The sequence below is a fragment of the Petromyzon marinus genome, chromosome 85 (genome assembly GCF_048934315.1).
Source record: "Petromyzon marinus isolate PM22_M1 ecotype Great Lakes invasive population chromosome 85, UKy_Petmar_22M1.pri1.0, whole genome shotgun sequence".
NCBI classification, from domain to species: domain Eukaryota; kingdom Metazoa; phylum Chordata; class Hyperoartia; order Petromyzontiformes; family Petromyzontidae; genus Petromyzon; species Petromyzon marinus.
This window is the reverse complement of record NC_133750.1, coordinates 5,994,037-6,021,216: the sequence shown is the minus strand read 5'-3', so window position 1 is coordinate 6,021,216 and position 27,180 is coordinate 5,994,037. Positions and strand designations below refer to the sequence as shown.

At 51.5% G+C, this 27,180-nt stretch overlaps 1 protein-coding gene across 1 annotated transcript in view; it reads right to left on the bottom strand.

The window, feature by feature from the left end:
- Window positions 1-19,673, bottom strand: part of NIPBL (NIPBL cohesin loading factor) — a 199,954-nt gene extending 180,281 nt beyond the window's left edge. Inside the window, exon 1 of the mRNA XM_076057949.1 lies at window positions 19,564-19,673. The gene's annotated coding sequence lies outside the window, so the exon portion shown is untranslated. The remainder of the gene's footprint in view (window positions 1-19,563) is intronic.
- Between the last annotated feature and the right edge of the window lie 7,507 nt (window positions 19,674-27,180).

Genomic DNA, 27,180 nt, shown 5'->3' with positions numbered 1-27,180 from the left:
CCCACCCCTCAAAATCTCCCCCCCTCAGCCCCGCCCCTCAAGGTGCAACCCACCCCCCGCCCCTCAAAGCCATCCCAGCCCCGCCCCTAAATCCCCCCCCCCCGAGCCCCCTCCATCAAAAACTCCCCCTAAGCCCCGCCCCTCAAACTAACCACAGCCACCTGAGCCCCGCCCCTCAAACGCCTCCCTCCCCACTTGGCCCCCGCACTCACGCGCGCCAGGCAGCCCCGCCCCTTTCACCCCCAACCTACATCCGGCCCCTCCCCCCACCACTCAGCCTTTGTCGCGCGCAGAAGGCGGGAAAACAAGAGACGGGAGGGGGGGTTAGGGCAGGCAGAGCCAATAGGAATGCGGGGAAAGTGAGGGGGGGTAGGGGGGGGTTAGAGAGGCGGAGCCAATTGGGACGTAGACTCAGCACTGTCATAGATTCAGCACTGCCACCCATGGACTCAGCACTGTCACCCATAGACTCAGCACTGTCACCCATAGACTCAGCACTGTCACCCATAGACTCAGCACTGTCACCCATAGACTCAGCAGTCACCCCTAGATTCAGCACTGTCATAGACTCAGCACTGTCACCCATAGACTAAGCACTGCCACCCATAGACTCAGCACTGTCACCCATAGACTCAGAACTGTCACCCATAGACTCAGCACTGTCATAGACTCAGCACTGTCATAGACTCAGCACTGTCATAGACTCAGCACTGTCACCCATAGACTCAGCACTGTCAGACTCAGCACTGTCACCCATAGACTCAGCACTGTCATAGACTCAGCACTGCCACCCATAGACTCAGCACTGCCACCCATATACTCAGCACTGTCATAGACTCAGCACTGTCACCCATAGACTCAGCACTGTCACCCATAGACTCAGCACTGTCACCCATAGACTCAGCACTGTCACCCATAGACTCAGCACTGTCACCCATAGATTCAGCACTGTCATAGACTCAGCACTGTCACCCATAGACTCAGCACTGCCACCCATAGACTCAGCACTGTCACCCATAGACTCAGAACTGTCATCCATAGACTCAGCACTGTCAGACTCAGCACTGTCACCCATAGACTCAGCACTGTCATAGACTCAGCACTGTCACCCATAGACTCAGCACTGTCACCCATAGACTCAGCACTGTCACCCATAGACTCAGCACTGTCACCCATAGACTCAGCAGTCACCCCTAGACTCAGCACTGTCATAGACTCAGCACTGTCACCCATAGACTCAGCACTGCCACCCATAGACTCAGCACTGTCACCCATAGACTCAGCAATGTCACCCATAGACTCAGCAATGTCACCCACAGACTCAGCACTGTCATAGACTCAGCACTGTCACCCATAGACTCAGCAATGTCACCCATAGACTCAGCACTGTCATAGACTCAGCACTGTCACCCATAGACTCAGCACTGTCACCCATAGACTCAGCACTGCCACCCATAGACTCAGCACTATCACCCATAGACTCAGCACTGTCACCCATAGACTCAGCACTGTCACCCATAGACTCAGCACTGTCACCCATAGACTCAGCAGTCACCCCTAGACTCAGCACTGTCATAGACTCAGCACTGTCACCCATAGACTCAGCACTGCCATCCATAGACTCAGCACTGTCACCCATAGACTCAGCACTGTCACCCATAGACTCAGCACTGTCACCCATAGACTCAGCACTGTCATCCATAGACTCAGCACTGTCAGACTCAGCACTGTCACCCATAGACTCAGCAATGTCACCCATAGACTCAGCAATGTCACCCATAGACTCAGCAATGTCACCCATAGACTCAGCAATGTCACCCACAGACTCAGCACTGTCATAGACTCAGCACTGTCACCCATAGACTCAGCAATGTCACCCATAGACTCAGCACTGTCATAGACTCAGCACTGTCACCGATAGACTCAGCACTGTCACCCATAGACTCAGCACTGTCACCCATAGACTCAGCACTGTCACCCACAGACTCAGCACTGTCACCCATAGACTCAGCACTGTCACCCACAGACTCAGCACTGTCACCCATAGACTCAGCACTGTCATAGACTCAGCACTGTCACCCATAGACTTAACACTGTCACCCATAGACTCAGCACTGTCACCCACAGACTCAGCACTGTCATCCACAGACTCAACGCTGTCACCCATAGACTCAGCGCTGTCACCCATAGACTCAGCACTGTCACCCATAGACTCAGCACTGTCACCCATAGACTCAGCACTGTCACCCATAGACTCAGCACTGTCACCCATAGACTCAGCACTGTCACCCATAGACTCAGCACTGTCATAGACTCAGCACTGTCACCCATAGACTCAGCACTGTCATAGACTCAGCACTGTCACCCATAGACTCAGCACTGTCATAGACTCAGCACTGTCACCCATAGACTCAGCACTGCCACCCATAGACTCAGCACTGTCACCCATAGACTCAGCACTGTCACCCATAGACTCAGCACTGCCACCCATAGACTCAGCACTGTCAGTCATAGACTCAGCACTGTCACCCATAGACTCAGCACTGTCACCCATAGACTCAGCACTGTCATAGACTCAGCACTGTCACCCATAGACTCAGCACTTTCAACCATATACTCAGCACTGTCATAGACTCAGCACTGTCACATATAGACTCAGCACTGTCACCCATATACTCAGCACTGTCACCCATAGACTCAACACCGCTACCCATAGACTCAGCACTGTAACCAACAGACTCAGCACTGCCACCCATAGACTCAGCACTGCCACCCATAGACTCAGCACTGTCATAGACTCAGCACTGCCACCCGTAGACTCAGCACTGTCATAGTCTCAGCACTGCCACCCATAGACTCAGCACTGTCACCCACAGACTCAGCACTGCCACCCATAGACTCAGCACTGCCACCCATAGACTCAACACTGCCACCCATAGACTCAGCACTGTCACCCATAGACTCAGCACTGTCACCCATAGTCTCAGCACTGTCACCCATAGACTCAGCACTGTCACCCATAGACTCAGCACTGCCACCCATAGACTCAGCAATGCCACCCATAGACTCAGCACTGCCACCCATAGACTCAGCACTGCCACCCATATACTCAGCACTGTCATAGACTCAGCACTGTCACCCATAGACTCAGCACTGCCACCCATAGACTCAGCACTGTCACCCATAGACTCAGCACTGCCACCCAGACTCAGCACTGCCACCCATAGACTCAGCACTGTCACCCATAGACTCAGCACTGCCACCCAGACTCAGCACTGCCACCCATAGACTCAGCACTGCCACCCATAGACTCAGCACTGCCACCCATAGACTCAGCACTGCCATAGACTCAGCACTGCCACCCATAGACTCAGCACCGCCACCCATAGACTCAGCACTGTCATAGACTCAGCACTGTCACCCATAGACTCAGCACTGCCACCCAAAAACTCAGCACTGCCACCCATAGACTCAGCACTGCCACACATAGACTCAGCACTGTCACCCATAGACTCAGCACTGCCACCCATAGACTCAGCACTGTCACCCATAGACTCAGCATTGCCACCCATAGACTCAGCACTGCCACCCATAGACTCAGCACTGCCACCCATAGACTCAGCACTGCCACAGACTCAGCACTGTCACCCATAGACTCAGCACTGCTACCCATAGACTCAGCACTGTCACCCATAGACTCAGCACTGTCACCCATAGACTTAGCACTGTCACCCATAGACTCAGCACTGTCACCCACAGACTCAGCACTGTCATCCACAGACTCAACACTGTCACCCATAGACTCAGCGCTGTCACCCATAGACTCAGCACTGTCACCCATAGACTCAGCACTGTCACCCATAAACTCAGCACTGTCACCCATAAACTCAGCACTGTCACCCATAGACTCAGCACTGCCACCCATAGACTCAGCACTGTCATAGACTCAGCACTGTCACCCATAGACTCAGCACTGTCATAGACTCAGCACTGTCACCCATAGACTCAGCACTGTCATAGACTCAGCACTGTCACCCATAGACTCAGCACTGCCAGCCATAGACTCAGCACTGTCACCCATAGACTCAGCACTGTCACCCACAGACTCAGCACTGTCACCCATAGACTCAGCACTGTCACCCATAGACTCAGCACTGTCACCCATGGACTCAGCACTGTCACCCATAGACTCAGCACTGTCATAGACTCATCACTGTCACCCATAGACTCAGCACTGTCATAGACTCAGCACTGTCACCCATAGACTCAGCACTGTCATAGACTCAGCACTGTCACCCATAGACTCAGCACTGTCATAGACTCAGCACTGTCACCCATAGACTCAGCACTGTCACCCATAGACTCAGCACTGTCATAGACTCAGCACTGTCACCCATAGACTCAGCACTGCCACCCATAGACTCAGCACTGTCACCCATAGACTCAGCACTGTCACCCATAGACTCAGCACTGCCACCCATAGACTCAGCACTGTCAGTCATAGACTCAGCACTGTCACCCATAGACTCAGCACTGTCACCCATAGACTCAGCACTGTCATAGACTCAGCACTGTCACCCATAGACTCAGCACTTTCAACCATATACTCAGCACTGTCATAGACTCAGCACTGTCACATATAGACTCAGCACTGTCACCCATATACTCAGCACTGTCACCCATAGACTCAACACCGCTACCCATAGACTCAGCACTGTAACCAACAGACTCAGCACTGCCACCCATAGACTCAGCACTGTCACCCACAGACTCAGCACTGCCACCCATAGACTCAGCACTGTCATAGACTCAGCACTGCCACCCGTAGACTCAGCACTGTCATAGTCTCAGCACTGCCACCCATAGACTCAGCACTGTCACCCACAGACTCAGCACTGCCACCCATAGACTCAGCACTGCCACCCATAGACTCAACACTGCCACCCATAGACTCAGCACTGTCACCCATAGACTCAGCACTGTCACCCATAGTCTCAGCACTGTCACCCATAGACTCAGCACTGTCACCCATAGACTCAGCACTGCCACCCATAGACTCAGCACTGCCACCCATAGACTCAGCACTGCCACCCATAGACTCAGCACTGCCACCCATATACTCAGCACTGTCATAGACTCAGCACTGTCACCCATAGACTCAGCACTGCCACCCATAGACTCAGCACTGTCACCCATAGACTCAACACTGCCACTCAGCACTGCCACCCATAGACTCAGCACTGTCACCCATAGACTCAGCACTGCCACCCAGACTCAGCACTGCCACCCATAGACTCAGCACTGCCACCCATAGACTCAGCACTGCCACCCATAGACTCAGCACTGCCATAGACTCAGCACTGCCACCCATAGACTCAGCACCGCTACCCATAGACTCAGCACTGTCATAGACTCAGCACTGTCATAGACTCAGCACTGTCACCCATAGACTCAGCACTGCCACCCATAGACTCAGCACTGTCATAGACTCAGCACTGCCACCCAAAAACTCAGCACTGCCACCCATAGACTCAGCACTGCCACACATAGACTCAGCACTGTCACCCATAGACTCAGCACTGCCACCCATAGACTCAGCACTGTCACCCATAGACTCAGCATTGCCACCCATAGACTCAGCACTGCGACCCATAGACTCAGCACTGCCACCCATAGACTCAGCACTGCCACAGACTCAGCACTGTCACCCATAGACTCAGCACTGCCACCCATAGACTCAGCACTGTCACCCATAGACTCAGCACTGTCACCCATAGACTTAGCACTGTCACCCATAGACTCAGCACTGTCACCCACAGACTCAGCACTGTCATCCACAGACTCAACACTGTCACCCATAGACTCAGCGCTGTCACCCATAGACTCAGCACTGTCACCCATAGACTCAGCACTGTCACCCATAAACTCAGCACTGTCACCCATAGACTCAGCACTGTCACCCATAGACTCAGCACTGTCACCCATAGACTCAGCACTGTCATAGACTCAGCACTGTCACCCATAGACTCAGCACTGTCATAGACTCAGCACTGTCACCCATAGACTCAGCACTGTCATAGACTCAGCACTGTCACCCATAGACTCAGCACTGCCAGCCATAGACTCAGCACTGTCACCCATAGACTCAGCACTGTCACCCACAGACTCAGCACTGTCACCCATAGACTCAGCACTGTCACCCATAGACTCAGCACTGTCACCCATGGACTCAGCACTGTCACCCATAGACTCAGCACTGTCATAGACTCAGCACTGTCACCCATAGACTCAGCACTGTCATAGACTCAGCACTGTCACCCATAGACTCAGCACTGTCATAGACTCAGCACTGTCACCCATAGACTCAGCACTGTCATAGACTCAGCACTGTCACCCATAGACTCAGCACTGTCACCCATAGACTCAGCACTGTCATAGACTCAGCACTGTCACCCATAGACTCAGCACTGCCACCCATAGACTCAGCACTGTCACCCATAGACTCAGCACTGTCACCCATAGACTCAGCACTGCCACCCATAGACTCAGCACTGTCAGTCATAGACTCAGCACTGTCACCCATAGACTCAGCACTGTCACCCATAGACTCAGCACTGTCATAGACTCAGCACTGTCACCCATAGACTCAGCACTTTCAACCATATACTCAGCACTGTCATAGACTCAGCACTGTCACATATAGACTCAGCACTGTCACCCATATACTCAGCACTGTCACCCATAGACTCAACACCGCTACCCATAGACTCAGCACTGTAACCAACAGACTCAGCACTGCCACCCATAGACTCAGCACTGCCACCCATAGACTCAGCACTGTCATAGACTCAGCACTGCCACCCGTAGACTCAGCACTGTCATAGTCTCAGCACTGCCACCCATAGACTCAGCACTGTCACCCACAGACTCAGCACTGCCACCCATAGACTCAGCACTGCCACCCATAGACTCAACACTGCCACCCATAGACTCAGCACTGTCACCCATAGACTCAGCACTGCCACCCATAGACTCAGCACTGTCACCCATAGACTCAGCACTGTCACCCATAGACTCAGCACTGCCACCCATAGACTCAGCACTGTCAGTCATAGACTCAGCACTGTCACCCATAGACTCAGCACTGTCACCCATAGACTCAGCACTGTCATAGACTCAGCACTGTCACCCATAGACTCAGCACTTTCAACCATATACTCAGCACTGTCATAGACTCAGCACTGTCACATATAGACTCAGCACTGTCACCCATATACTCAGCACTGTCACCCATAGACTCAACACCGCTACCCATAGACTCAGCACTGTAACCAACAGACTCAGCACTGCCACCCATAGACTCAGCACTGCCACCCATAGACTCAGCACTGTCATAGACTCAGCACTGCCACCCGTAGACTCAGCACTGTCATAGTCTCAGCACTGCCACCCATAGACTCAGCACTGTCACCCACAGACTCAGCACTGCCACCCATAGACTCAGCACTGCCACCCATAGACTCAACACTGCCACCCATAGACTCAGCACTGTCACCCATAGACTCAGCACTGTCACCCATAGTCTCAGCACTGTCACCCATAGACTCAGCACTGTCACCCATAGACTCAGCACTGCCACCCATAGACTCAGCACTGCCACCCATAGACTCAGCACTGCCACCCATAGACTTAGCACTGCCACCCATATACTCAGCACTGTCATAGACTCAGCACTGTCACCCATAGACTCAGCACTGCCACCCATAGACTCAGCACTGTCACCCATAGACTCAGCACTGCCACCCAGACTCAGCACTGCCACCCATAGACTCAGCACTGTCACCCATAGACTCAGCACTGCCACCCAGACTCAGCACTGCCACCCATAGACTCAGCACTGCCACCCATAGACTCAGCACTGCCACCCATAGACTCAGCACTGCCATAGACTCAGCACTGCCACCCATAGACTCAGCACCGCCACCCATAGACTCAGCACTGTCACCCATAGACTCAGCACTGCCACCCATAGACTCAGCACTGTCATAGACTCAGCACTGCCACCCAAAAACTCAGCACTGCCACCCATAGACTCAGCACTGCCACACATAGACTCAGCACTGTCACCCATAGACTCAGCACTGCCACCCATAGACTCAGCACTGTCACCCATAGACTCAGCACTGCCACACATAGACTTAGCACTGTCACCCATAGACTCAGCACTGTCACCCACAGACTCAGCACTGTCATCCACAGACTCAACACTGTCACCCATAGACTCAGCGCTGTCACCCATAGACTCAGCACTGTCACCCATAGACTCAGCACTGTCACCCATAAACTCAGCACTGTCACCCATAGACTCAGCACTGTCACCGATAGACTCAGCACTGTCATAGACTCAGCACTGTCACCCATAGACTCAGCACTGTCATAGACTCAGCACTGTCACCCATAGACTCAGCACTGTCATAGACTCAGCACTGTCACCCATAGACTCAGCACTGCCAGCCATAGACTCAGCACTGTCACCCATAGACTCAGCACTGTCACCCAGACTCAGCACTGTCACCCACAGACTCAGCACTGTCACCCATAGACTCAGCACTGTCACCCATGGACTCAGCACTGTCATAGACTCAGCACTGTCACCCATAGACTCAGCACTGTCATAGACTCAGCACTGTCACCCATAGACTCAGCACTGTCATAGACTCAGCACTGTCATAGACTCAGCACTGTCACCCATAGACTCAGCACTGCCACCCATAGACTCAGCACTGTCACCCACAGACTCAGCACTGTCACCCATAGACTCAGCACTGTCACCCATAGACTCAGCACTGTCACCCATAGACTCAGCACTGCCACCCATAGACTCAGCACTGTCACTCATAGACTCAGCACTGTCACCCATAGACTCAGCATTGTCACCCATAGACTCAGCACTTTCACCCATATACTCAGCACTGTCATAGACTCAGCACTGTCACATATAGACTCAGCACTGTCACCCATATACTCAGCACTGTCACCCATAGACTCAACACCGCTACCCATAGACTCAGCACTGTAACCAACAGACTCAGCACTGCCACCCATAGACTCAGCACTGCCACCCATAGACTCAGCACTGTCATAGACTCAGCACTGCCACCCGTAGACTCAGCACTGTCATAGTCTCAGCACTGCCATCCATAGACTCAGCACTGTCACCCATAGACTCAGCACTGTCACCCATAGTCTCAGCACTGTCACCCATAGACTCAGCACTGTCACCCATAGACTCAGCACTGCCACCCATAGACTCAGCACTGTCACCCATAGACTCAGCACTGTCACCCATAGACTTAGCACTGTCACCCATAGACTCAGCACTGTCACCCATAGACTCAGCACTGTCACCCATAGACTCAGCACTGCCACCCATAGACTCAGCACTGTCACCCATAGACTCAGCACTGTCACCCATAGACTTAGCACTGTCACCCATAGACTCAGCACTGTCACCCACAGACTCAGCACTGTCATCCACAGACTCAACACTGTCACCCATAGACTCAGCGCTGTCACCCATAGACTCAGCACTGTCACCCATAGACTCAGCACTGTCACCCATAAACTCAGCACTGTCACCCATAGACTCAGCACTGTCACCCATAGACTCAGCACTGTCACCCATAGACTCAGCACTGTCATAGACTCAGCACTGTCACCCATAGACTCAGCACTGTCATAGACTCAGCACTGTCACCCATAGACTCAGCACTGTCATAGACTCAGCACTGTCACCCATAGACTCAGCACTGCCAGCCATAGACTCAGCACTGTCACCCATAGACTCAGCACTGTCACCCACAGACTCAGCACTGTCACCCATAGACTCAGCACTGTCACCCATAGACTCAGCACTGTCACCCATGGACTCAGCACTGTCATAGACTCAGCACTGTCACCCATAGACTCAGCACTGTCATAGACTCAGCACTGTCACCCATAGACTCAGCACTGTCATAGACTCAGCACTGTCATAGACTCAGCACTGTCATAGACTCAGCACTGTCACCCATAGACTCAGCACTGCCACCCATAGACTCAGCACTGTCACCCACAGACTCAGCACTGTCACCCATAGACTCAGCACTGTCACCCATAGACTCAGCACTGTCACCCATAGACTCAGCACTGCCACCCATAGACTCAGCACTGTCACTCATAGACTCAGCACTGTCACCCATAGACTCAGCATTGTCACCCATAGACTCAGCACTTTCACCCATATACTCAGCACTGTCATAGACTCAGCACTGTCACATATAGACTCAGCACTGTCACCCATATACTCAGCACTGTCACCCATAGACTCAACACCGCTACCCATAGACTCAGCACTGTAACCAACAGACTCAGCACTGCCACCCATAGACTCAGCACTGCCACCCATAGACTCAGCACTGTCATAGACTCAGCACTGCCACCCGTAGACTCAGCACTGTCATAGTCTCAGCACTGCCATCCATAGACTCAGCACTGTCACCCATAGACTCAGCACTGTCACCCATAGTCTCAGCACTGTCACCCATAGACTCAGCACTGTCACCCATAGACTCAGCACTGTCACCCATAGACTCAGCACTGCCACCCATAGACTCAGCACTGTCATAGACTCAGCACTGCCACCCATAGACTCAGCACTGCCACCCATAGACTCAGCACTGTCATAGACTCAGCACTGTCACCCATAGACTCAGCATTGCCACCCATAGACTCAGCACTGCCACCCATAGACTCAGCACTGCCACCCATAGACTCAGCACTGCCACAGACTCAGCACTGTCACCCATAGACTCAGCACTGCCACCCATAGACTCAGCACTGTCACCCATAGACTCAGCACTGTCACCCATAGACTTAGCACTGTCACCCATAGACTCAGCACTGTCACCCACAGACTCAGCACTGTCATCCACAGACTCAACACTGTCACCCATAGACTCAGCGCTGTCACCCATAGACTCAGCACTGTCACCCATAGACTCAGCATTGTCACCCATAGACTCAGCACTGTCACCCATAGACTCAGCACTGTCACCCATAGACTCAGCACTGTCACCCATAGACTCAGCACTGTCATAGACTCAGCACTGTCACCCATAGACTCAGCACTGTCATAGACTCAGCACTGTCACCCATAGACTCAGCACTGTCATAGACTCAGCACTGTCACCCATAGACTCAGCACTGCCACCCATAGACTCAGCACTGTCACCCATAGACTCAGCACTGTCACCCACAGACTCAGCACTGTCACCCATAGACTCAGCACTGTCACCCATAGACTCAGCACTGTCACCCATAGACTCAGCACTGTCACCCATAGACTCAGCACTGTCACCCATAGACTCAGCACTGTCATAGACTCAGCACTGTCACCCATAGACTCAGCACTGCCACCCATAGACTCAGCACTGTGACCCATAGACTCAGCACTGTCACCCACAGACTCAGCACTGTCACCCATAGACTCAGCACTGTCACCCATAGACTCAGCACTGTCACCCATAGACTCAGCACTGCCACCCATAGACTCAGCACTGTCACTCATAGACTCAGCACTGTCACCCATAGACTCAGCACTGTCACCCATAGACTCAGCACTTTCACCCATATACTCAGCACTGTCATAGTCTCAGCACTGCCATCCATAGACTCAGCACTGTCACCCATAGACTCAGCACTGTCACCCATAGTCTCAGCACTGTCACCCATAGACTCAGCACTGTCACCCATAGACTCAGCACTGTCACCCATAGACTCAGCACTGCCACCCATAGACTCAGCACTGTCATAGACTCAGCACTGCCACCCATAGACTCAGCACTGCCACCCATAGACTCAGCACTGTCATAGACTCAGCACTGTCACCCATAGACTCAGCATTGCCACCCATAGACTCAGCACTGCCACCCATAGGACTCAGCACTGCCACCCATAGACTCAGCACTGCCACAGACTCAGCACTGTCACCCATAGACTCAGCACTGCCACCCATAGACTCAGCACTGTCACCCATAGACTCAGCACTGTCACCCATAGACTTAGCACTGTCACCCATAGACTCAGCACTGTCACCCACAGACTCAGCACTGTCATCCACAGACTCAACACTGTCACCCATAGACTCAGCGCTGTCACCCATAGACTCAGCACTGTCACCCATAGACTCAGCACTGTCACCCATAGACTCAGCACTGTCACCCATAGACTCAGCACTGTCACCCATAGACTCAGCACTGTCACCCATAGACTCAGCACTGTCATAGACTCAGCACTGTCACCCATAGACTCAGCACTGTCATAGACTCAGCACTGTCACCCATAGACTCAGCACTGTCATAGACTCAGCACTGTCACCCATAGACTCAGCACTGCCACCCATAGACTCAGCACTGTCACCCATAGACTCAGCACTGTCACCCACAGACTCAGCACTGTCACCCATAGACTCAGCACTGTCACCCATAGACTCAGCACTGTCACCCATAGACTCAGCACTGTCACCCATAGACTCAGCACTGTCACCCATAGACTCAGCACTGTCATAGACTCAGCACTGTCACCCATAGACTCAGCACTGCCACCCATAGACTCAGCACTGTCACCTATAGACTCAGCACTGTCACCCACAGACTCAGCACTGTCACCCATAGACTCAGCACTGTCACCCATAGACTCAGCACTGTCACCCATAGACTCAGCACTGCCACCCATAGACTCAGCACTGTCACTCATAGACTCAGCACTGTCACCCATAGACTCAGCACTGTCACCCATAGACTCAGCACTTTCACCCATATACTCAGCACTGTCATAGACTCAGCACTGTCACATATAGACTCAGCACTGTCACCCATATACTCAGCACTGTCACCCATAGACTCAACACCGCTACCCATAGACTCAGCACTGTAACCAACAGACTCAGCACTGCAACCCATAGACTCAGCACTGCCACCCATAGACTCAGCACTGTCATAGACTCAGCACTGCCACCCGTAGACTCAGCACTGTCATAGTCTCAGCACTGCCACCCATAGACTCAGCACTGTCACCCATAGACTCAGCACTGTCACCCATAGTCTCAGCACTGTCACCCATAGACTCAGCACTGTCACCCATAGACTCAGCACTGTCACCCATAGACTCAGCACTGCCACCCATAGACTCAGCACTGTCATAGACTCAGCACTGCCACCCATAGACTCAGCACTGCCACCCATAGACTCAGCACTGTCATAGACTCAGCACTGTCACCCATAGACTCGGCACTGCCACCCATAGACTCAGCACTGCCACCCATATACTCAGCACTGTGATAGACTCAGCACTGTCACCCATAGACTCAGCACTGTCACCCATAGACTCAGCACTGCCACCCATAGACTCAGCACTGTCACCCATAGACTCAGCACTGCCACCCAGACTCAGCACTGCCACCCATAGACTCAGAACTGTCACCCATAGACTCAGCACTGCCACCCAGACTCAGCACTGCCACCCATAGACTCAGCACTGCCACCCAGACTCAGCACTGCTACCCATAGACTCAGCACCGCCACCCATAGACTCAGCACTGTCATAGACTCAGCACTGCCACCCATAGACTCAGCACTGTCATAGACTCAGCACTGTCACCCATAGACTCAGCACTGCCACCCATAGACTCAGCACTGCCACCCATATACTCAGCACTGTCATAGACTCAGCACTGTCACCCATAGACTCAGCACTGTCACCCATAGACTCAGCACTGCCACCCATAGACTCAGCACTGTCACCCATAGACTCAGCACTGCCACCCAGACTCAGCACTGCCACCCATAGACTCAGCACTGTCACCCATAGACTCAGCACTGCCACCCAGACTCAGCACTGCCACCCATAGACTCAGCACTGCCACCCAGACTCAGCACTGCCACCCATAGACTCAGCACTGCCATAGACTCAGCACTGCTACCCATAGACTCAGCACCGCCACCCATAGACTCAGCACTGTCATAGACTCAGCACTGTCACCCATAGACTCAGCACTGCCACCCATAGACTCAGCACTGTCATAGACTCAGCACTGCCACCCAAAGACTCAGCACTGCCACCCATAGACTCAGCACTGTCACCCATAGACTCAGCACTGTCATAGACTCAGCACTGCCACCCATAGACTCAGCACTGCCACCCATAGACTCAGCACTGTCATAGACTCAGCACTGTCATAGACTCAGCACTGTCATAGACTCAGCACTGCCACCCATAGACTCAGCACTGTCACCCATAGACTCAGCACTGCCACCCATAGACTCAGCACTGCCACACATAGACTCAGCACTGTCACCCATAGACTCAGCACGGCCACCCATAGACTCAGCACTGTCACCCATAGACTCAGCACTGCCACCCATAGACTCAGCACTGTCATAGACTCAGCACTGCCACCCATAGACTCAGCACTGTCACCCATAGACTCAGCACTGTCACCCATAGACTCAGCACTGCCACCCATAGACTCAGCACTGCCACCCACATACTCAGCACTGTCACCCATAGACTCAGCACTGCCACCCATAGACTCAGCACTGCCACCCATAGACTCAGCACTGTCACCCATAGACTCAGCACTGCCACCCATAGACTCAGCACTGGCACCCATAGACTCAGCACTGCCACCCATAGACTCAGCACTGCCACCCATAGACTCAGCACTGCCACCCATAGACTCAGCACTGCCACCCATAGACTCAGCACTGTCACCCATAGACTCAGCACTGCCACCCATAGACTCAGCACTGGCACCCATAGACTCAGCACTGTCACCCATAGACTCAGCACTGCCACCCATAGACTCAGCACTGCCACCCATAGACTCAGCACTGCCACCCATAGACTCAGCACTGCCACCCATAGACTCAGCACTGCCACCCATAGACTCAGCACTGCCACCCATAGACTCAGCACTGCCACCCATAGACTCAGCACTGCCACCCATAGACTCAGCACTGCCACCCATAGACTCAGCACTGTCACCCATAGACTCAGCACTGCCACCCATAGACTCAGCACTGTCACCCATAGACTCAGCACTGCCACCCATAGACTCAGCACTGCCACCCATAGACTCAGCACTGCCACCCATAGACTCAGCGCTGCCACCCATAGACTCAGCGCTGCCACCCATAGACTCAGCACTGTCACCCATAGACTCAGCACTGCCACCCATAGACTCAGCACTGCCACCCATAGACTCAGCACTGCCACCCATAGACTCAGCACTGCCACCCATAGACTCAGCACTGCCACCCATAGACTCAGCACTGCCACCCACAGACTCAGCACTGTCACCCATAGACTCAGCACTGCCACCCATAGACTCAGCACTGTCACCCATAGACTCAGCACTGCCACCCATAGACTCAGCACTGCCACTCAGACTCAGCACTGCCACCCATAGACTCAGCACTGTCACCCATAGACTCAGCACTGCCACTCATAGACTCAGCACTGCCACCCATAGACTCAGCACTGCCACCCATAGACTCAGCACTGTCATACACTCAGCACTGCCACCCATAGACTCAGCACTGCCACCCATAGACTCAGCACTGCCACCCATAGACTCAGCACTGCCACCCATAGACTCAGCACTGCCACCCACAGACTCAGCACTGCCACCCACAGACTCAGCACTGTCACCCATAGACTCAGCACTGCCACCCATAGACTCAGCACTGTCACCCATAGACTCAGCACTGCCACCCATAGACTCAGCACTGCCACCCATAGACTCAGCACTGCCACCCATAGACTCAGCACTGTCACCCATAGACTCAGCACTGTCACCCATAGACTCAGGACTGCCACCCATAGACTCAGCACTGTCACCCATAGACTCAGCACTGCCACCCATAGACTCAGCACTGCCACCCATAGACTCAGCACTGCCACCCATAGACTCAGCACTGCCACCCATAGACTCAGCACTGCCACCCATAGACTCAGCATTGCCACCCATAGACTCAGCACTGCCACCCACAGACTCAGCACTGTCACCCATAGACTCAGCACTGCCACCCATAGACTCAGCACTGCCACTCATAGACTCAGCACTGCCACCCATAGACTCAGCACTGCCACCCATAGACTCTGCACTGCCACCCATAGACTCACACCACTGCACCACATAAACATTGAGGCTGGCCCTGCCTACGGCTGGGCCAGTGTGCCAGGCTAGGTGCACCTTGAGACGACTGCTGGGCAGCTGGGAGGCAGTCGCCCCTCCAGAAACAACGGAGAAGCGACCCTCACAACAACGAGCGGAGCGCCGGGCGGATAAAGCACAGCAAGTTGGCACAGTGTGGTGGTACATCAGACAGTCATCTCAGTCAGTCGACCCATGGCACCTGCTGGGTCTGTCCCGTGACCTCCTGTACCTAGTCTGGCACAGTGGGGGGTACAGCTGTGTGTGTATCTGTGTGTGTATATCTGTGTGTGTGTATCTGTGTGTGTATCTGTGTGTGTATCTGTGTGTGTATCTGTGTGTGTGTCTGTGTGTGTATATCTGCGTGTGTGCAACTGTGCGTGTGTATCTGTGTGTGTGTGTCTGTGTGTGTGTATCTGTGCGTGTGTGTCTGTGCGTGTGTATCTGTTTGTGTGTCTGTGTATCTGTGTGTGTGTCTGTGTATCTGTGTGTGTGTCTGTGCGTGTGTATCTGTGTCTGTGTATCTGTGTGTGTGTCTGTGCGTGTGTATCTGTGCGTGTGTATCTGTGCGTGTGTGTCTGTGCGTGTGTCTGTGTGTGTATCTGTGTGTGTGGCTGTGTGTGTGTGTGTACCTGTGTGTGTATCTGTGCGTGTGTATGTGTGTGTATCTGTGCGTGTGTATGTGTGTATCTGTAGGGGGAGCGATAGTGTAGTAGCGGTTAGCGCGCTGCGCTATGAACCTGGCGACTCGGGTTCGATTCCCGCTCACGGCCAACACCAGTGACGATTATCTGAACCGGTCCCGGGCCTCCCCTAGGTCGACTCAGCCTCAAATGAGTACCTGGTGCGGTGTGTAAACATCGCCACTGGGGAGACAAAGGCGGTCGGGGGTGGTGCTGGCCACCCACCCCCTCGTGTACCGTTCCGGCCTTCATAGGTGCTCGCTAACAGCACTTGCCCCGACAGTCTGTTAAGGCTATATGGGGGATCTTTGTCTGTGTGTATCTGTGCGTGTGTGTATCTGTGCGTGTGTGTATCTGTGCGTGTGTGTATCTGTGCGTGTGTGTATCTGTGCGTGTGTGTATCTGTGCGTGTGTGTATCTGTGCGTGTGTGTATCTGTGCGTGTGTGTATCTGTGCGTGTGTGTATCTGTGCGTGTGTGTATCTGTGCGTGTGTGTATCTGTGCGTGTGTGTATCTGTGCGTGTGTGTATCTGTGCGTGTGTGAATCTGCGTGTGTATCTGCGCGTGTGTATCTGTGTGTGTGTGTATCTGTGTGTGTGTGTGTCCGTGTGTGTCTGTGTCTGTGTGTGCGCGTGCGTGTGCGTGCGTGTGTCTCACTGTCTGTAGCTGTGTACTGTCTATATACTGTACTGTGTGTACTGTATTTATACTGCATATAGACCAGCTGTGTACTGTATATAGACTGCAGATGTGTACTGTATAGACTGCAGCAGTGTACTGTATATAGACTGAATCTGTGTACTGTATATAGACTGTAGCTGTGTACTGTATATAGACTGTAGCTGTGTATTGTATATAGACTGTAGCTGTGTATTGTATATAGACTGTAGCTGTGTACTGTATATAGACTGTAGCTGTGTACTGTATATAGACTGCAGCTATGTACTGTATATAGACTAGCTGTGTACTGTATATAGACAGATGTGCACTGTATATAGACTGTAGCTGTGTACTGTATGTATACGGCAGCTGTGTACTGTATATAGACTGTAGCTGTGTACTGTATATAGACTGTAGCTGTGTACTGTATGTATACGGAAACTGTGTACTGTATATAGACTGCAACTGTGTACTGTATGTATATGGTAGCTGTGTACTGTATGTAGACTGTAGCTGTGTACTGTATATAGACTGTAGCTGTGTACTGTATATAGACTGTAGCTGCGTACTGTATGTACACGGTAGCTGTGTACTGTATATAGACTGTAGATGTGTACTGCATACTGTATAACAGCTTTGTACTGTACATAGACCGCATGCGTGTACTGTACGCATACTGTATCTGTGTACTGTATGCATTGCGTACGCGTGTACTGTATATAGACTGTATGTGTGTTGTATGTATATACTGCAGGTGTGTACTGTATATAGACCGTAGCTGTGTACTGTATATAGACTGTAGGTGTGTACTGTGTATACTGTAGCCACGTACTGTATATATAGAATGTAGATGTGCACTGTATGTATACTGTATGTGTACTGTATATATAGACTGTAGCTGTACACTGTGTATAGACTGTAGGTGTATACTGGATGTATACTGTCGGTGTATTGCATGTAGACTCTACATGTGTACTGTCTACTGTACTGTACGTATACTGCAGGTGTGTACTGTACGTATACTGCAGATGTGTACTGTACGTATACTGTAGCTGTGTACTGTGCGTATAATGTAGCTGTGTGCTGTATGTATACTGTAGCTGTGTGCTGTATGTATACTGTATGTGTACTGTATGTATACTGTAGCTGTGTGCTGTATGTATACTGTAGCTGTGTACTGCGGGTGTGTACTGTATGTATACTTATGTGTACTGCATGCGCGCACTGTATATACTGCATGCGTGTACTGTATGCATACTGTATTTGTACCGCATGCGCACTGTATGTACTGTATATGCGCTGTACGTACTGTTTGTATACTGTATGTGTGGCGCAGGCGCACTGTATGTACGGTGTGTATACTTATGTGCGCACTGTATGTACTGTGTATACTGTACGTGCATGCTGTATATGAACTTATGTACTGTATGTGCGCACTGTGTGCACTGTATGTACTGTATGCATACTGTATGTGTACTGTATGCACTGGTTGTATACTGTATGTGTGCGCCGTGTGTGTATACTGTATGTGTACTGTGTGTACTGTATGTGTACTGTATGTACTGTGTGTATACTGAATGTGTGTACTGTATGGACTGTATGTATACTGTATGTGCGGACTGTATGTACTGTGTATACTGTATGTGTGTACTGTATGCATTGTATGTACTGTATGCTTACTGCATGTGTGTTCTGTATGTACTGTGTGTATACTGTATGTGTGTACTGTATGCACGGTGTGTATACTGTATGTGTGTACTGTATGTATACTGTATGTGTGTACTGTATGTGCTGTGTGTATACTGTGTGTGTGCTGTATGTACCGTATGTATACTGTATGTGTGTACTGTATGTACTATGTGTATACTGTATGTGTGTGCTGTATGTCATGTGTATACTGTATGTGTGTACTGTATGGACTGTGTATACTGTATGTGTGGACTGTATGTACTGTATGTGTCTCACCTCTTCACTCGCGGTCCAGGCGCCAGCATCGCAGCCTCGGGGCCTCGTCCCGCGGTCCCCTTCGTCTCTCCTCCCCCCTCCTCGACCGCCTTTGTCTCTCCTCCCCCCCACCACTCCCCTCCTCGACCGCCTTTGTCTCTCCTACACCACCACCCTCACTCACCCCCCCCCAGGCCGCCTTTGTGTCTCTCGCTCTCCTCTCTCTCGCCACGACCGCCTTTGTATCTCTCTCTCGCCACGACCACCTTTGTCTCCCCACCTCCTCCTCCACCTCCTCCTCCACCTCGCGCGGAGCGCCGCTCACTACGGCGGCCTCCACAGAAGAAGCAGAAAATGTCTACCGCGTGACGTCACCCGCGGTAGCCGCTACAACTTTATAGACAACACTAATACGATACAACTTTATAGACAACACTGACACGCACTTTATAGACAACACTACACGCTACAACTTTATAGACAACACTAATACAATACAACTTTATAGACAACACAGACACACACTTTATAGACAACACTGATACACACTTTATAGACAACACTGATGCAACTTTATAGACAACACTAATACAATACAACTTTATAGACAACACTGACACACACTTTATAGACAACACTGATACACACTTGAAAGACAACACTACACGCTACAACTTTATAGACACCACTAATACAATACAACTTTATAGACAACATTGACACACTTTATAGACAACACTACATGCTACAACTTTATAGACAGCACTGCTGCAACTTTATAGACAACACTAATACAATACAACTTTATAGACAACACTGATTCACACTTTATAGACAACACTACACGCTACAACTTTATAGACAACACTAAAACAATACAACTTTATAGACAACACTGATACACACTTTATAGACAACACTACACGCTACAACTTTATAGACAACACTACACGCTACAACTTTATAGACAACACTAATACAATACAACTTTATAGACAACACTGATACACACTTTATAGACAACACTAATACAATACAACTTTATAGACAACACTAATACAATACAACTTTATAAACAACACTGATGCAACTTTATAGACAACACTACACGCTACAACTTTATAGACAGCACTGATGCAACTTTATAGACAACACTGATACACACTTTATCGACAACACTACACGCTACAACTTTATAGACAGCACTGATGCAACTTTATAGACAACACTACGACTTTATAGACAACACTAATACATATTCCAGATTTGATGCTTTCGTGACTGCAAGGATTCATACTATGTGACTTTACCAAATAAAACAAAGAGTACTAATACATATTCTTGGTTCTTTCGGCAAAGTCACGTATTATTTTATTGTTAAAATATTTTATTACTTTATTGTTTCCCTTCTACGTGACTTTACCGAAAGAACCAAGAAGAATCCCTGCAGTCACGAAAGCTTTAAATCAAAAGACTAATACAATACAACCACCATTCGCCACTAAGTGGCGGTGACGTCACCACGACGCTTGTGCCAGGCCATGTGCAACACTGATACAACTTTATTAGCAACACTACACGCTACAACTTTATAGACAACACTCCACTGCAACTTTATAGACAGCACTGATACAACTTTATAGACAACACTACACTACAACTTTATAGACAACACTACACTACAACTTTATAGACAACGCTGATACAACTTTATAGACAACACTGATACAACTTTTTAGACAACACTACACTACAACTTTATAAACAACGCTGATACAACTTTATAGACAACACCACACTACAACTTTATAGACAACGCTGATACAACTTTATAAACAACACAACACTACAACTTTATAGACAACGCTGATGCAACTTTATAGACAACACTACACTACAACTTTATAGACAACGCTGATACAACTTTATAGACAACACTGATACAACTTTTTAGACAACACTACACTACAACTTTATAAACAACGCTGATACAACTTTTATAGACAACACTGATGCAACTTTATAGACAACACTACACTACAACTTTATAAACGCTGATACAACTTTATAGACAACACTGATACAACTTTATAGACAACGTTGATGCAACTTTATAGACAACACTGATACAACTTTTTAGACAACACTACACTACAACTTTATAAACAACGCTGATACAACTTTATAGACGCCACAAAATAAAATAAAACCCCACGACGTTTCGATCGCAACACAAAGCGGTCTTCATCAGAGTTGGGGGGCAGGGCAGGGCAAGCCTCCAAATGCAACTGCTTCTAGGGGTGCCTCTGCGGATGTGTATGCTTTAACTTAGCTATTTCAATGCTAAATTCTATGCTAATTCCTTTGTCAAGGGGTGCCTTTGCGGATGTGTATGCTTTAACATAGCCATTTCTGTGACCAGTCACAAGCTAATCACTCAGCCATTTCAATGCTAAATTATATGCTAATTCCTTTGTCAAGGCGCTTTGTTTCTTCTCACACAGCTTAAAGGTCGTGATCTGAACGTGGCTTTCTCACTCCAGCGCTGTCCTACCAGACAGTCTCGTCCCTTCACCTGATGAAGGCCGCTTGTGTTGTGGCCGAAACGTCGTGAGAATATTATTGTTGTTATTTTATCAATGTATTATTTTATTCTCATTCTACGTGGTGACTTTACCGAAAGACCCAAAGAAGATGCCTCTAGGGGCTTCCAAAGTTGTGCGTGGGATGGGGCCACGCGACACGCGACGACACGCGAGGCAGCAGCAGCAGCGGCAGCAGCGAAGGGAAGCTTCCGGCGAGCGGCGGCGGTCGAGCACGCGAACAGCGTGACCCCCAGCGGCAGCTCAATGCCAATGCAGCGCTGCGAATGGCTTTGCGGGCACTTACCAGCAGGGGGCGGACGCGGTACAGCAGGGGCAGTGGCGATATCCCCAGCCGCCGAAGCAGCTGGGGGCAACGGGGTGTCCTGGGATCCACCGGAGCCCCCTCTCGTAGCTTAGTTTCGTAGTTTGCATTTATTCTGGTGTAGCCCTGTGAGCCATTCGGCTCTTGAATCGGATGCAACCGCAACAACAACAACAACAAAACACGAACAGGAAAAAAAACATCTTAAAGTGAATCATAGGGGTTTTCCCCCTTTTTTTCTGGCAACAAAACTTTAACTTTTTTTTACAAGGATTCATGTTACTGCATTAACCACAATACCTGCAGTCAAAATGCAAACAAAAAACATACTATGATAATATATGAATTGTCCTTGAAACTGATTGGTCCACACCAACAATACCTGCATTTTGACTGCAGGTATTGTGGTTAATGCAAACATGAATCCTCGTAAAAAAAGGTTTCAGTTTTGTTGCCAGAAAAAAAGGGGGAAAACCCCTATTATTATATTTTGGTACTGGCAAAGGAGGTCTAACGATGTGATCTTAAAGTGACTACGTGTTGACTGTGCAAACAGAAAATCCAGGGAAAAAAAAACAGGAAAATATTCCTGAAAAAAGCACCGTACACCGACGCTGTGTGCAAAAATCCCAGTGGGATGCAAGTCAAATAACAACAACAACAACAAGACAACTTAGATTAAGGCCATCAGTCTAACTCCGTACTACAACAAACAAAAACATGGTCAAACCAAAAAACTTTTAGAAATCACCAAAATAAAGCCATAAATGCAATGTAACAGTGATCATAGGAACTGTGACCGGATTTTTAACAATAAACGACATAAATAACTTGTAACACCAGATCCTAGAGCCATAGCTGGCTGCATGAGTCACTCCACAACAACAGCATGAGCATCAGTCGGAGTATCAAATGTTTTAATGCACCTTTAAGATCAGCACGCTAAATCAAAATACAGATAATACTTTGCAGCGGTCATCCGGAGCGAAACATCTCATTTTATTTTAGGCCACTGAATTGCAGTGGCAGCTAGGGGTGTACAACTCCTCTAGAGCAGTTTTGAATGAAGAGCTCATTGGGAGCGATTCAAGTTACAGTTTATTGGCAATAGCATTCCAGACCCTGGGGACATCAATAGCAAAGGCCCTTCCTCCGGTTTTTGTACGGCAATAGGGAATGTGAAGCTGGTAAATGAGCGAAGACCTGAGGTCAAATTTGTTCTTTGAAACAGAGAGGAGATCCAGCAGGCAGTGGGGGCTACGGGGTGTCCTGGGATCCCCCGGAGCCCCCTCTGGAACTTTCTGGAAGGTAGGCGGGGCCAGGGGCTGACGCACCGGCACTGGGCATCAAAGCCGGACCCCCCCGGAAGGGCTCGGGGCCAGTCCACGACCTAAGCAAGAAGACCGGCTAGCTAGGACCCTGGGACCCCTAGCCCCGCTGCCCTTGTCAGGGCCGGGACTCTGTGTGGCTCAGTGGTGAGACCCTGGGAACCCCCGGCCCGACGTCCTTGCGAGTGCCGGGTCCGAGTGGGCCAGTGGTCGGAACCGCACCCTGGCTGGGTCAGGTCGGTGCAGCCTCCCCTGGGGCACTTGTAGCCGGAGGACCCAGAGAGCCGTAGCCCCGTGATAGGGCACACTATGCCGGAGGCAGTACCTCCCTAGGCCGTGGTTAGTTAGAAGGCCCGTTGCCCTGTGTGAGACCGGGGGGCTGTGCTGCAGTGTTCATCTTGTGGGGAGCGGTAGTGTAGTAGCGGTTAGCGCTACGCTGCGCTATGAACCTGGCGACCCGGGTTCGATTCCCGCTCACGGCCAACACCACTGGTGACGATTATCTGAACCGGTCCCGGGCCTCCCCTAGGTCGACTCAGCCTCAAATGAGTACCTGGTGCGGTGTGTAGTAAACATCGCCACTGGGGAGACAAAGGCGGTCGGGGGTGGTGCTGGCCACCCACCCCCTCGTGCACCGTTCCGGCCTTCATAGGTGCCGCTCGCTAACAGCACTTGCCCCTACAGTCTGTTAAGGCTATACGGGGGATTGAATAAAAGTGTCGCCTCCCAAGATTCGTCCCCGGCTTACCACAAACCCACGACATCCAGTGTCGGAAGCGGACACGGAGGCACGGAAGGGAGACGCGCTGCCAGCGTGCAGCAACGCCCGCCCGCCCGCCCGCCCGCCCGCCTGCGTCGAAGGCGTTTTCCGCGGCAGGTGGCGGCCGTGCGGCCTTCCGGCGCCACCTCATCTCTCACGCGGAGATGAGGCGGCTGGCCGGAGGTCGCGGCGCTCCGCGCCCTTCCCCCGGGCCGCGCCGGGGCGACGAGGGCCCCTCTCTCGCCGCCCTCACCGCGGCCCCTCCGGCCGATCGGTCCACACCGCGGGACGCCCTTGGCCAGGTTGGCCGCGTCCCTCCGGGCGCCGCTCGGGCACCAGGAAGAGAGCGGATGCCGCCGACGGCTTCGACTCCGTGCGGGCTGCCAGGCGCTCCCTGGCGCACCCGCGGCTCACGGGGACGACCCGGTCCACGACCAGGCCTGCTCGGCGGGACCGCCGGCGACGCGGACGACGACCGGCACCCGCGGCTGATCGCCAGGCCGCCTCCTCCTCCTCCTCCTCCTCCTCCTCCTCCTCCTCCTCCTCCAGCGCCTCACCCGCCTTCGGCTCCACGCCGGATCCGGGCACCTTCACACCGCACAGGGTGGCCGTGCGTCGGATGGGGGGGGGGGGGGGATCCGAAGGGGTTGGGTAATCGACGGGGCGCTCGGACCGGGTCAGCGGTCCGAGTTGGCCCATAGGGTCGTCGCTCCGGCCGCGGGGATCATCCGCCGTCGTAGGTCCCATTTGAGGGGGTTGACGTCCGGATGCTGGTCGACACGGGAGCGTCGGTGGCCATCGTCTCGGACGTCGTCCGTAACATCTTGCCCGACGAGTGTCGTCCCCGCGCGGACTGTTGATGTGCCGTGCTTTGCCGCCAATGGGGGTTCATTGGGGACAACTGGCAGGATCGACGCCCAGATCCGCATCGGCGATGTTAAATTGCGTTCGGGAAAGTCACGTAGAATGGAAATAAAATAATAAAAATAATAATAATAACAGAATAAAATTTCTCACGACGTTTCGGCCACAACACAAGCAGCCTTCCTCAGGTGAAGAAACAGGACTGTCCGGAAGACAGCGCTTGAGTGAACCCTGCCAAGCTTGGCAGCGTCTTTTTAAGCTGTGTGGAAAGAACAGAGCGCCTTGACAAAGGAGTTTACATATCAACAGTAGCTGTGTTAATGTGTTGGATTAGCAGGATGTTAAAGTCAGAAATTAGCATGTAACTGGGGGATTAGCATGATGTTGGCGTGAGGGATTAGCACCACGGAGAGCGACGAGCTTTGTTCAGACGGACGAGTTCATCTATATTCTTGGTTCTTTCGGTAAAGCCACGTTGAAGGGAAACAATAAAATAATAAAATATATAAAACACTAAAGTTATCACGACGTTTCGACTGTAACACAAACAGTCATCATCAGGTGTGAAAACCAACGGCAAGAAACATTTGAAAGAAGTGGCGGTTTGTATTTATTTATTTATTTAAAAACCGTTAGCACCACGGACAGCGATTTGACAGTTTACTTATAAGGACGAGTCCATCTATGTTCGGAAAAGAGGAGGGGGGAGACGAAAAATTAATGTATGCTGTCTGAAAGCCACCGTAAGCGTGAACAATCAATTAAGATCCGAAATGGTTTATCAAATCCTTCCAATGATTACTAAGCCAGAATCCATCTTCTCGGTTGAAATTGTCTCTGTGCTTGTACACGTGGACAGCCTCATGAACGAATCTCTCATGGTAGCCCGATGGCTTGCAAAGAACCTCTGTCCTGGAGAAGTCAATGTCACGTGAGCCTACTGAATTATAAAAGTGATCTGCCACGGCCGAGAGTCCATCTATGTTCGGAAAGGGCCAAGGGTGTATCGGGCTCCCCTCTGGCCGACGCATGGCTCTCTTGCCCTCACCCACTCGCTTGCGCACTGCGCTTGCCACGGTTCAGACGTCTCGCACGGTTCGTGTCCCGGCCGGCTGTCAAATGCCAGTCCCTCTCCGGTTCCGGAAACCTCTTTGCGTCGGATCAGCGCTTGCTGAAGGTGTGCTGCTGGGTCCGTCCAACGCGGCATAGGCGCGCGGGTTAGATCTTGTCGGGGCGCAGACGTTCGCATCGGCTGATAGTGAACCGTTCACTCGGGGTCTTGAATGCGGGGTCGAGGACCACGGCTATTCCCCAGGGCACGGTGCTTGCCCATGCTTCACCGGCCCTTGTGGTGGGTCACGTTTGGGGGACGTTCCCTGCCCCCCGGCCCGCGTTCACGTTCTGATACGCAGCGGATTGACGCGCTTTGTTCGGAAGGGACGGACCTGTTGCCATTGCAGCGTCCGAAATTGCGCTCCAGCAGGACTTCGACCGATGCCTCCAGCATGGGTAAATTTGACATCGGCTGCACCAAGCCACTCGGTCACCTCGTTGACACGGGTGACGCTGCGCCAATCAGACAAAATCTGCTTGGCTTCAGCCGGGGCCGAGAGGGGACACGTGCGGATAGCCGCTGACGACGAGTTGGTGGCGGATGTGACCTCGCCGCCCCACCGGCCCGTGGGGAGCGCCAAATTGTTTTGGTTAAAAAGCAACGACGGTGCCCTTCGCTTCTGCGTTGGTTTTCCGGAAGCTTCATAAAGTCTCGGTAGCAGACGC